The sequence below is a fragment of the Triticum dicoccoides genome, chromosome 2B, assembly GCF_002162155.2.
Source record: "Triticum dicoccoides isolate Atlit2015 ecotype Zavitan chromosome 2B, WEW_v2.0, whole genome shotgun sequence".
In the NCBI taxonomy this organism is placed as follows: domain Eukaryota; kingdom Viridiplantae; phylum Streptophyta; class Magnoliopsida; order Poales; family Poaceae; genus Triticum; species Triticum dicoccoides.
In genome coordinates, this window is record NC_041383.1 from 706,156,802 (window position 1) to 706,167,154 (window position 10,353).

General features: G+C 44.6%; 2 pseudogenes; both read left to right on the top strand.

The window, feature by feature from the left end:
* The first annotated feature begins 6,349 nt into the window (after nt 1-6,349).
* LOC119365744 lies at nt 6,350-6,977 on the top strand (annotated as a pseudogene).
* A 1-nt stretch (nt 6,978) lies between these two features.
* Nucleotides 6,979-8,238, top strand: LOC119361200 (annotated as a pseudogene).
* The last annotated feature ends 2,115 nt before the right edge of the window (nt 8,239-10,353 follow it).

Sequence of the window (10,353 nt, forward strand, 5' to 3'; positions counted from 1 at the left end):
GACTGATCATCCTTTGGAATCATCTCCTCCATAAACCCTGCGGGAAAAACTGAGGAGAAATATACAATATGCCATGAAAAACTCCTTCTAAAGCCCAGTGGGAAAATAAGGAGAAAACGACATATATCGTCCATGCTTGTATTGATATTGCCTCATTTAGAACCTTACATGAGAAACCATTTGGAAAAACTCATAAAGGAAAAAAGTGCAATATTAATGATCTTATGATCTTAACAGGTTATATCTTAGGAGATTTCTCCCCCTGAATTTTGCAAGTCTCGAAGTCGTCGCATACCAATTCCAGTTACATATTTATGAAACAGAGAACTTGGTAAGGACTTAGTAAACAGATCAGCGAGATTGTCGCATGACTTCGTTTGCAAAATACTTATCTCCCCCTTTTCTTGCAGATCATGGGGATAAAATAATTTAGGAGAAATATGCTTCGTAATATTGCTCTTAATATAACCCGTTTGCATTTGAGCAATACAAGCAGCATTATCTTCATAGATAATGGTGGGTGATTTTAACGAACCAATCCCACTTGAACTTTGGACAAAGTTCATCATTCTGCGAAGCCATACACATTCTCGTGTTGCTTCGAACAAAGCAATTATCTTAGAATGATTGGTGGATGTTGCCACTAAGGTTTGCTTTGTTGACTTCCAAGAGAAGGCCGTACCTCCATGTAAGAAGACAAAACCAGTCTGCGATCTGGCATCATGGGGATCTGACAAGTATCCAGCATCGCTATACCCCACCATGGTTCTCTCTTGATTTTTCTGATAGAATAAACCAAGATCTTTGGTGCCCTGAAGATATCTAAAAATATTCTTCACACCAACCCAATGCCGTTTCGTTGGTGATGCACTGTATCTAGCCAGTAAATTAACTGCAAATGCTATGTCAGGCCTGGTGCAGTTCGCTAGATACATTAGTGCTCCAATAGCACTGAGGTAAGGAAACTCAGGTCCTAATACCTCTTCATCATCATCCTTAGGTCTAAATGGGTCTTTATCTCTTTCAAGAGATCTGACGACCATAGGTGTTTTTGACGGGTATGCTTTATTCATATTGAAGTTTTCCAATATCTTTTGGATATAAGCAGACTGATGATCAAGTATTCCTGAAGAAAAATGTTCAAGTTGCAAACCAAGACAAAATTTGGTTTTACCCAAATCTTTCATCTCGAATTCCGTCTTTAAATGATTACACGCCTCATGTATTTCTCGTGTAGTCCCAATGATGTTCAAGTCATCAACATACACGGAAATTATGCAAAATCCATCAATGGATTTCTTGATGAACACACATGGGCAATCATTGTTGTTTGAGTAACCCTTCTTCAGAAGGAACTCACTTAGTCGGTTATACCACATTCTGCCCGACTGTCTCAAGCCGTATAACGACTTCAGTAGCTTTACGCAATACATGTTGCGATTAGCTTTCGGATCCGGAATCTTCAGTCCCTCGGGAACTTTCATATAGATATCTGTCTTAAGTGACCCATATAAATATGCAGTCACCACATCCATCAATTGGATATACAAATTCATTTGCACTGCCAGTGATATCAAGTATCGGTACGTGATTCCACTCATCACAGGAGAATATGTTTCATCATAATCGATGTCGGATCTCTGTGTAAACCCTTGTGCTACAAGCCTCGCTTTATATCTCACCACCTCATTGTTTTCGTTCCTTTTACGAACAAAAACCCATTTTGCCCCCACGGGGAAAACATTAGGAGGAGTAGGTATTACTGCAGTAAATACCCCTCTCTTGGCAAGCGAGCGCAATTCGTCCTCTATTGCAACCTTCCAATTGGACCAGTCTGAGCGTTTCATACACTCTGCCATGGACTTAGGTTCATGATCCAATGCCAGGTCATCTGCAATCTTTGAGGCGAAAAATATGTCGACAATTGTAGTCTTTCTGTTGAATGATTCTCCTGATTCAACATAGTTGATGGAAATCTCATCAATACCTTCTGACTCATCGTGATTTCCCACAACAATCGAGTCAAGGTGTACCGACGTCCTAGCACCAATATTTGTGTGCACAATTGTGCTGGGTTCTGGATGCATAACATCCTTCAGGTGTCTTTCAACACTAGGTTGAATATCAACTCGCGGTTGACCTGCATTTACAATTTGAGGGATCCTCATTTCCCGCGGACACTTCTGAGAAGCATTGTCCTTTTTGTCCAGTTTTCTCCCCCTCTTGGGAGGTTGAGTGGTCTTATGAGATATCTCAACTCTCTCTGGAACATTCATAGCAGGAACATGGGATTTAGTGACACCTTTATAATCAGTAAATGCATCAGGCAGATTATTTGCAATATTTTGCAAATTAATAATCTTTTGAACTTCCAACTCAGATTCATTCGTACGTGGATCTAAGGACTGAATGCCTTTGACATTCCAATCTATTTCCCGGCATTCTTTGTGGTTCTTTTCTCCCCCTAATGCTGGAAAATTGTCCTCATCGAAGATACAATCAGCGTACCGGGCTGTAAATAGATCCCCTGTTAGAGGTTCCAGGTACTTTATAATCGACGGAGAATTGTACCCCACATAGATCCCCATTTTTCTATGTGGACCCATCGATGTACGCTGAGGTGGTGATATCGGCACGTACACAGCGCAACCGAATCTTCGAAGATGGGAAATACTTGGTTGATTTCCACGTACTAACTGCAACGGGGAGGCCGTATGATATGCAGTTGGCCGAATTTGTATCAACTCCGCGGCATGCAATACCGCATGTCCCCAACAAGATGTTGGAAGATTACAGTTCTGTAGGAGTGGTCTTGCTATCAACTTGATCCTCTTGATAAGTGATTCCGCAAGACCATTTTGTGTGTGTACATATGGTACAGAATGCTCCACAGTTATGCCCAAAGCTAGGCAGTAATCGTTGAATGCTCGTGAACTAAATTCAGCAGCATTATCCATTCTGATGGATTTTATCCTGTGTTCAGGATGATTTGCCCTCAGTTTAATGATTTGAGCGATCAGCTTTGCAAAAGCATGGTTCCTTGTTTATAATAGACACACATTGGACCATCTTGTTGATGCATCAATGAGCACCATAAAATATCTAAATGGTCCCGATAACGGTTGAATTGGACCACATATATCTCCTTGGATGCGTTCAAGAAAATTAAGTGGTTCATTCTTGATCTTCAGATATGAAGGTCTTGTGATTAATTTCCCAGTTGCACATGCAGTGCATACGAAATCCGGGGATTTGGGGAAATTAGCAACCGTTATGTTGTGTCCAGTTGAACCATCAATAATTTTTCTCATCATCCCCACACCAGGATGACCCAGGCGATCATGCCATATCTTGAACTTGTCAAGATTCTGAAAAATTATTTTGTATGCCAAATGTTGCTCTGGCTTGATGTATGTGTAATACAGTCCAGAAGATAGAGCAGGCAGTCTCTCAAGGGTTTTCCTTGTTGGATCCCTTCTGCTGAGTTATGAGCAGGCTTTCAACCGCATTGTCTTCATGAGTTTCAATGTGGTAGCCATTCATGCGGATATCCTTAAAACTCAACAGGGTACGAGTTGAATCCGGATACAATAAAGCCTCCTGGATTTCAAGTTTTGTACCATTCGGGAGTGTAAATGTGGCTTGACCAGAACCAACAATTACCGTGTCATGACCACCAATTGTCATAATACTTCCCTTACTCTTTATGAGACTTCGGAAGTATTTAACTTCCCGTAAAATTGTGTTAGAGGCACCACTGTCCACTAAACAAATTTCCTCCTCCATTGGATTGTTTCTCGAAGTTTTCTATAAAGTAAAAGAATAAAATTCATTATTTATTCAATCTCATATAGAAATAACACATACATTACATACTATGTATGCTTGCTACATATTATAATACATTATGTTTAAGGACATAATTATTACAATACCATATGTCCGAGGACATAATTATTTTACAACACACAATATAACTAAGGACATATCACAATACTTATGACATTATTGGAAGATCAAAGCATATCTCCATATATGTCATTAGTAGAAGTGACATCCACCATGTCTTCAATAGTAAGTGGTGGTCCTTCCTTTTGCTAAGCCTGATCTTGGTTCTCCATGTTGTAATGAACTTCGTTCTGATGAACGCCTTGAGAACTTTCAATCATTGGACCAGTGAAGTGAGCTTCGTACTGGTTCCCTTGAGCCTTCTTGCTCTTGCCAATTGATTGCTGATACAGCGTCACCAAATGCTTAGAAGTTGTACACTTCCTTGCATGATGACTAGTACAACCACATCTGTAGCAAGCTTGAGAGCTGCTACCCTTATCATTTTTCTTAAAATGATACTTGCCCTTTTGTACTCCATTGCTATTCTGATTCTCATTGCGTCTTCACTTTCCTTTAAACTTCCTATGGTTCCTTTTGGGACCACGGGATTTCTGAGTATTCTGAGAATTGAAATGTGCTTCAGGCAGCGGCAGTGTTCCCGTTGGACGGGACATATTATTCTTATCAAGAATTTCACTGTGCTTTTCTGCCTGAAGAAGTGCATATATCAACTCAGAATGCTTCTTGTATTTCTGCTGACGATGTTGTTCAGCAAGAATCCTCATATTAGGATGGAAAGTAGAGAGTCTCTTTTCAATGAGATCCGCAGCGGAAACTGCACTGTTGCAGAATCTCAACTTTGAGTTGATTTGATGCACGGCAGAATTGTATGCTGCAACGGACTTAAAATCCTGGAAACGGATAAGTGCCCATTCTCTTTGCGCTTCAGGCAACATCACCGACCTTTGTTGATCATAACGCTCCTTTAATGAGTTCCACATTGATAGAGGACTTTCCTCCATCATGTACTCTTCTTTCAGTGCAGGATCAAGGTGGTGTCGAATGAAGTGCAAAGAAGCATACTTTGCCATATCTGCGATAGCGGGAGCACTTTGAGTAGGTGTGGTTATAGTGCTGATCAGATTCCTGGCCGCCAAGTTGATCTTGACATCCATGGCCCAGGTCAAATAGTTTCTGCCATCAATGGCTCAGCGAATTCCTTCTTGGATATGTCAGCCATATCCTGCATGAAAATATCATGCACATTAATTTACACTCATGTAAATTAATTGTGTGTAAAATAAAATGCTTGAATCAAATATAAAGGTCTAGGAAAAGCCTAAACGACCCAAAATATGACTTTCTACAATAGATAATCACCATAAAATGACGTAGATCTTTGTTTTATAGAACACATAGAGGTAGTCACCACAAAGTGGCATAGACACTCGTATGGCAATTTTCATGCCATAATATGTGTGCTTTCATTTTTGCTTTGAGGTAATCACTACTAAGTAGCGTAGACCTTATTCTTATGGTACTTTGTACAACCTTATGTTACTTAAAACACTTTGAAGGTAATCATCAGATGGTGTAGACCTCACAGTTGTGAACAAAGCTATATATTGCCATAAGTGCAATCCATAAGCTATTTGCAAAAACTGAAAGTAGTCATATAATTTTCAAGCATAATCAACATGTAGCAACTAAAAATTGCATCAATAAAAACATGTTGACATTAATAAGCAGACATTACATAGTACTATGTTAGAAAATACTAACAAACACTTATGTACAAAAACTGAAAAACTAGAAGCTAATCAGAAAAGAAAACGAAAAAATAGCAATAGGCCAAAACAGAACAGCCTACTACCGTGGCAAAGCCACCTTCTTTCTTTTCTTTTTTTTTATTCTTTTTTTTCTTCTGCTGCTCGTATAGCATGGATTAGTGGCTAGTGTGCTGGCTGTCCAACAGCCATACACACGCACGAGTGGATAAGGGGAGGCGACGGGATACTTCGTTCCCATCGACACATCGTCCCCAATCCAACTCGAGCGGTGGCCGTCTGCACCACTACCACCAATCTCCGCCACCAGCGACTGCCTCACCGGCGCGAGGTCGACGGCCCCGGCGCAGCATCTTCCTCCTCTGAAGAAGATCCACCAGGAAGCTGCGTCCCAGGTGCGACGCCGTTGGAGTGGCCGTTGGCGACGCCATTGGAGTGGCCATTGGCCAGTCCGAGAACCATCGCGCGGCTGAGTTGCAGCTCGGCCCGCGGCACTATGTGCCAGCGGCGGGGCGCCGATGGACCAGTGGAGTTGCTCGCCCAGTTGTCGAAGACGTCCCCGAGCGCAGCAGCCCGCGCGAGGAGGCGCAGCCCGAGGCTAGCGCTCGACGAAGAAGCCCCAGCGCCGGCCGCCTCGTGCGCCGGCGTCGGAGATGGAAGACGCGGGGAGTCCGGCTGCGCGGGCTCCGCGGGCGGCACAGGCGGCGCAGGTTCGGCCTCCGCCTGGACCTCGTAATCTTGTGGCGGGGGTGGCTGCAGGACCATCCATGGCCCCCAACCATGCACCGGGCACGGACGCGGTGGTGGAGGAGCCGCAAGTTCCGGCTCAACGTCGACGTCCACTGCGTCGTCCGCGGGCTCCAGTACCTCGTCCGCGTATAGGTTTGGAGCGGCCGGTCCGGCAAGAATCCAGGCCGGGAGCGGCGCCGCCGCCGGCATGGCCGGTTCGGGCGGAGCATTAGAAGGCCCAGCACCATCGCGACCTCGGGCGCCATGTCCAAGACGTGGTCCACGGCGACGGAATACGTTCCGGCAGCCTCCGAACCGGCGCAGATCACGGGCGTGGCGGTTGTGGCGGCGAAGTCAACCAACACCATGGCGATGGCGACGGCCCTGTCGGCGTCTACCGCCGCTACGAACAAGGTGTAGGAAGAAGGACAGGAGACCACGAGGCATCCTCTCACCTTTTCCTTTCTTCCCTTCTGGCTCTCTTATCCGGCGACTGTCGCCGGCGTGATTTGCCTATGCGTGCTCTGGACAGAGACAAGTGCTGATAACGTGTAAAAGAATAATTTGATCGAAGTCACTTATTCCATTGATGATCACATATTTATACAAGGGGAACCGACGCTATGAGAAGATGCGCCTGTTCGAGGGGATGCGAGGAACAGATGCGACGGTTGTCTGGAGAGGTTCCCGCACGAACGAGGCTGCGGTTTCCTCGAGAGGATCCGGTGCATGCTGTTATTTACAACAAGGATTATCTCTAATAATTAATTCCTAACATATATAAGGGGAACCCTTTCAGCTTGACTTGTAAAAGACCAACGCTAGACCTGTTTACGTACTACCTATCTTTTGGGCACACACACGTCGGCCATGGGGAACCTGCCTTGTTCCTCGGTTAAGAAGCGGTACGAAAAGGAGGGCAGTCCCCCGGCCGAGACACGGTCGAGATGCTGGACGGAGAGCGCTTCGAGGTGACCCATTTCTCGTTGCTGGAGGGCGCGGGCGCCGGCAGTTTTGCTGCCTCGAGCGCCCCTACTTCTCCTTTGCGCAAAGACAGGAAGATTGATACCCAGGCAGATTTGTCCTCCTCCTTCCACCCGTCCGGGTATAATTTGAGTTCCCAAATCGTAGCCGCCGACGGTGAAGACCGGAACGCAACAAATACCTTCAAGTTTACTGGTAACTATTGTGGATTTGACAAGTTCGTCGACAAGTCCAAGCTGCGACGCCTGCTAGACCTTAGCAAGGACTCCTTCACAATCAAATGTGTTTTGACTGTCATCAAAGAGCATTGGACGAAAGATTTGCGCACAGCCATTGTCGTCCCGCTCCCGCAGTCGAGCCTGCACAAACACTTCCTGGATATGTTGAAGGGCGGGGAAGGTGCGGACGTGACCTTCACCGTCGGCGGCCAGTCGTTCCTGCGCATAGATGTGTGCTCGCTGCAAGGTCCCCGGTCTTTAAAGCTGAGCTCTTTGGTAAGATGAATGAGACTCTGGCGCAGAGCATCAAGATCAATGGCATGGAGCCCTCCATCTTCGAGGCACTGCTTCACTTCATCTACACGGATTCTCTACCCGATGACTGGCATGCGGATAGACACGCGGGGATGCAGCACCTGCTGGTTGCCGCGGATCGATACAGAGTAGACAGGTTAATGGTGTTGTGCGAAGAGAAATTGTGTGGAAGCATCAACGTGAAAACCGTTGCAACAACCCTTGTTCTAGCGGAGCAACACCATTGCGTGCACCTGAAAAAGGCATGTCTTGAACTTTTGTCTTCAAGCGATGTGCGCCAAGCTGTCAAAGAAACAGATGGATTCAGGCATCTTATAGCAAGCTGCCCATCGGTTATCCTCGAGATTTTTGATAAGCCTCCCCCGCTGTCCTGAATATGAGTATTGCATGGTTTAGGGTTTACTTATGTCGGATGGATGTTCAAACTCCTTTTGGAATTAATGTGTGGTTTTGACTTAATGACACCGCTAAATCCTATATAATCTAGATTATCCAATTTTTGTTCCTTCTCTTGTCTTTATTTTGGTATGACTTAAAATGTTTATTTTTGGCATATTGACACAATTAATTCCATGTATTCGTAGTGGTTAATTCTTTTTTTTTCTTGACACCTTGGATAGTTGTAGAAGCAAACACTTTATCAGACTATCACACTGATTGTACTTCGTATAAGTTTGGTATATATACATGAAAATATTCTGGTCATCGAAAGAAAAAATAAACTAAATGTTAAAAGTTAGATGTTGGTTGGCGTTTTTGAGCGAAAGTGGTGCCCCTTAATGGATCTGACACATGCGAATCTTGACGCTAAGGCGATTAACACATCCACAACAGATATTGTTCGCTCCAAACAGGGAACCAAGGGAATGGCAACGTCGTTATTCCCATTTTCCTTCTCTCCCCTCACTCACAATCACTCTTCTTCAGACACTATATATACTAGTAAATTGTACGTGCTTTGCACCCCATTCAAATATATATAAAAAGCATGGAAAAATACATTTGAATATGTATTATCTTTCCTAGAATCGTATCGGACAAGATCCAACTTGGTTCTTACCTCTACAGAATCCAAATTGTTTCTTTTTATTAGAGTATCAGATAAGCATGTGAATAGATGCTTCTAGAGCGTATGAGATGGTTGAGTTGGGGGTTCAATTAGAAGGCCACGTGGCAGAATCCTATGAGTTGAAAACTATATTCAACGGATGATAATGCTCGGATTTGCCTTCTCTTGACCGTTGGATGGGCATATCTGGCGACCAATATTTGAAGCTATTGGCACACTATATAGTGGTATAGATACAGGAACACTTGTGTCCGACTTAGATGGTATTCTTTGATGTCATGTATATGTGTTTCTTTAGTCTCTATCCCCAAGCACCAGTGTCATTTTTTGACGTTTTGTTCTTTGGTTTCCTCCCAGTTTTTTACTGGGCTTTGTGGTTTTTGGCCTATTTTCCCTTATAAACATGTCCACTTTGTATTTTCTTCTTTTTCGCCATCTTAATGAAACCGGCATAGCTCCTGCTTTGCATTGTAAAAGAAAAAACAAATAGCTACCGTGGACAAAAAGGTACACATTGCACAATATTTACTCCCTCGTTTTTTTTGAGGAAATTTACTCCCTCGTTATTTCCTGCTATGTATGGAGAAGAGGCAATTCCTATTTGGCTCTGGTTTCTACTATTTTTACAAACCGGCAAGCTGAGGTAACCAACTCACCAACTCACCAGGATTTGAGGCAGAAGTTAGAGCCAGGGCTCCTCCTCCACCTCCTCCTCCTCCTCCAAGAAAGAAAGTTAGGGTTTGTGCCTCTCGCCGGCGCCGGCGCAGGTCCGCCTCGTCTCCGGTGGCCCTAGGGCCATGGAGGCGCGGTGGATCCTGGCAAGGGTCGGCGGGAGAGCTCCGTTTTTAGTCGTTTTTTTCAATCTTGTTAGGGTTTGTGTCCTACTCAGGAAGGCGAGACGGCGGCGGCTCCCTGAAGATGGAATAAAGGTCTCTCCGCCTAGCCCCCGTACCGGCGGTGCGTCTAGCATCGTTGGTGGGCGTGTGGATGTGTGTCTCCGGCAGATCTATCTTTGGTGGATTTGCTCGGATCTTGTCGTTGTTCGTCTACGTTCGTGTGTCTTTGATTTGGATCCTTCCGATCTACGTTATTTTTCATCGGCGGCGGTTGCTGTTCTGGGGTGCTGGTCCTATGGGGCCTTAGCACGACGACTTCCCGACTGTCTACTACAACAAGTTGTGCCCAGCTCCGGCGATGGAGGGGCGATGACGGCGGCGCGCCTTCGGCTCGCTTCGGTGCTTGTAGTCGTCGCTAGGTGGTCTACGAATCTGGATGTAATTTTTATTTCTGGTATTCGTTGTACTGCCATGATTGAAGATGAATAGATTGAAAGTTTTTCTGAAAAAAAAAGGTAACCAACTCACCAACCTAGGTGTTGTGGTAACGTTACTTTTTTGTCCTTTAAATATACAACGCCACA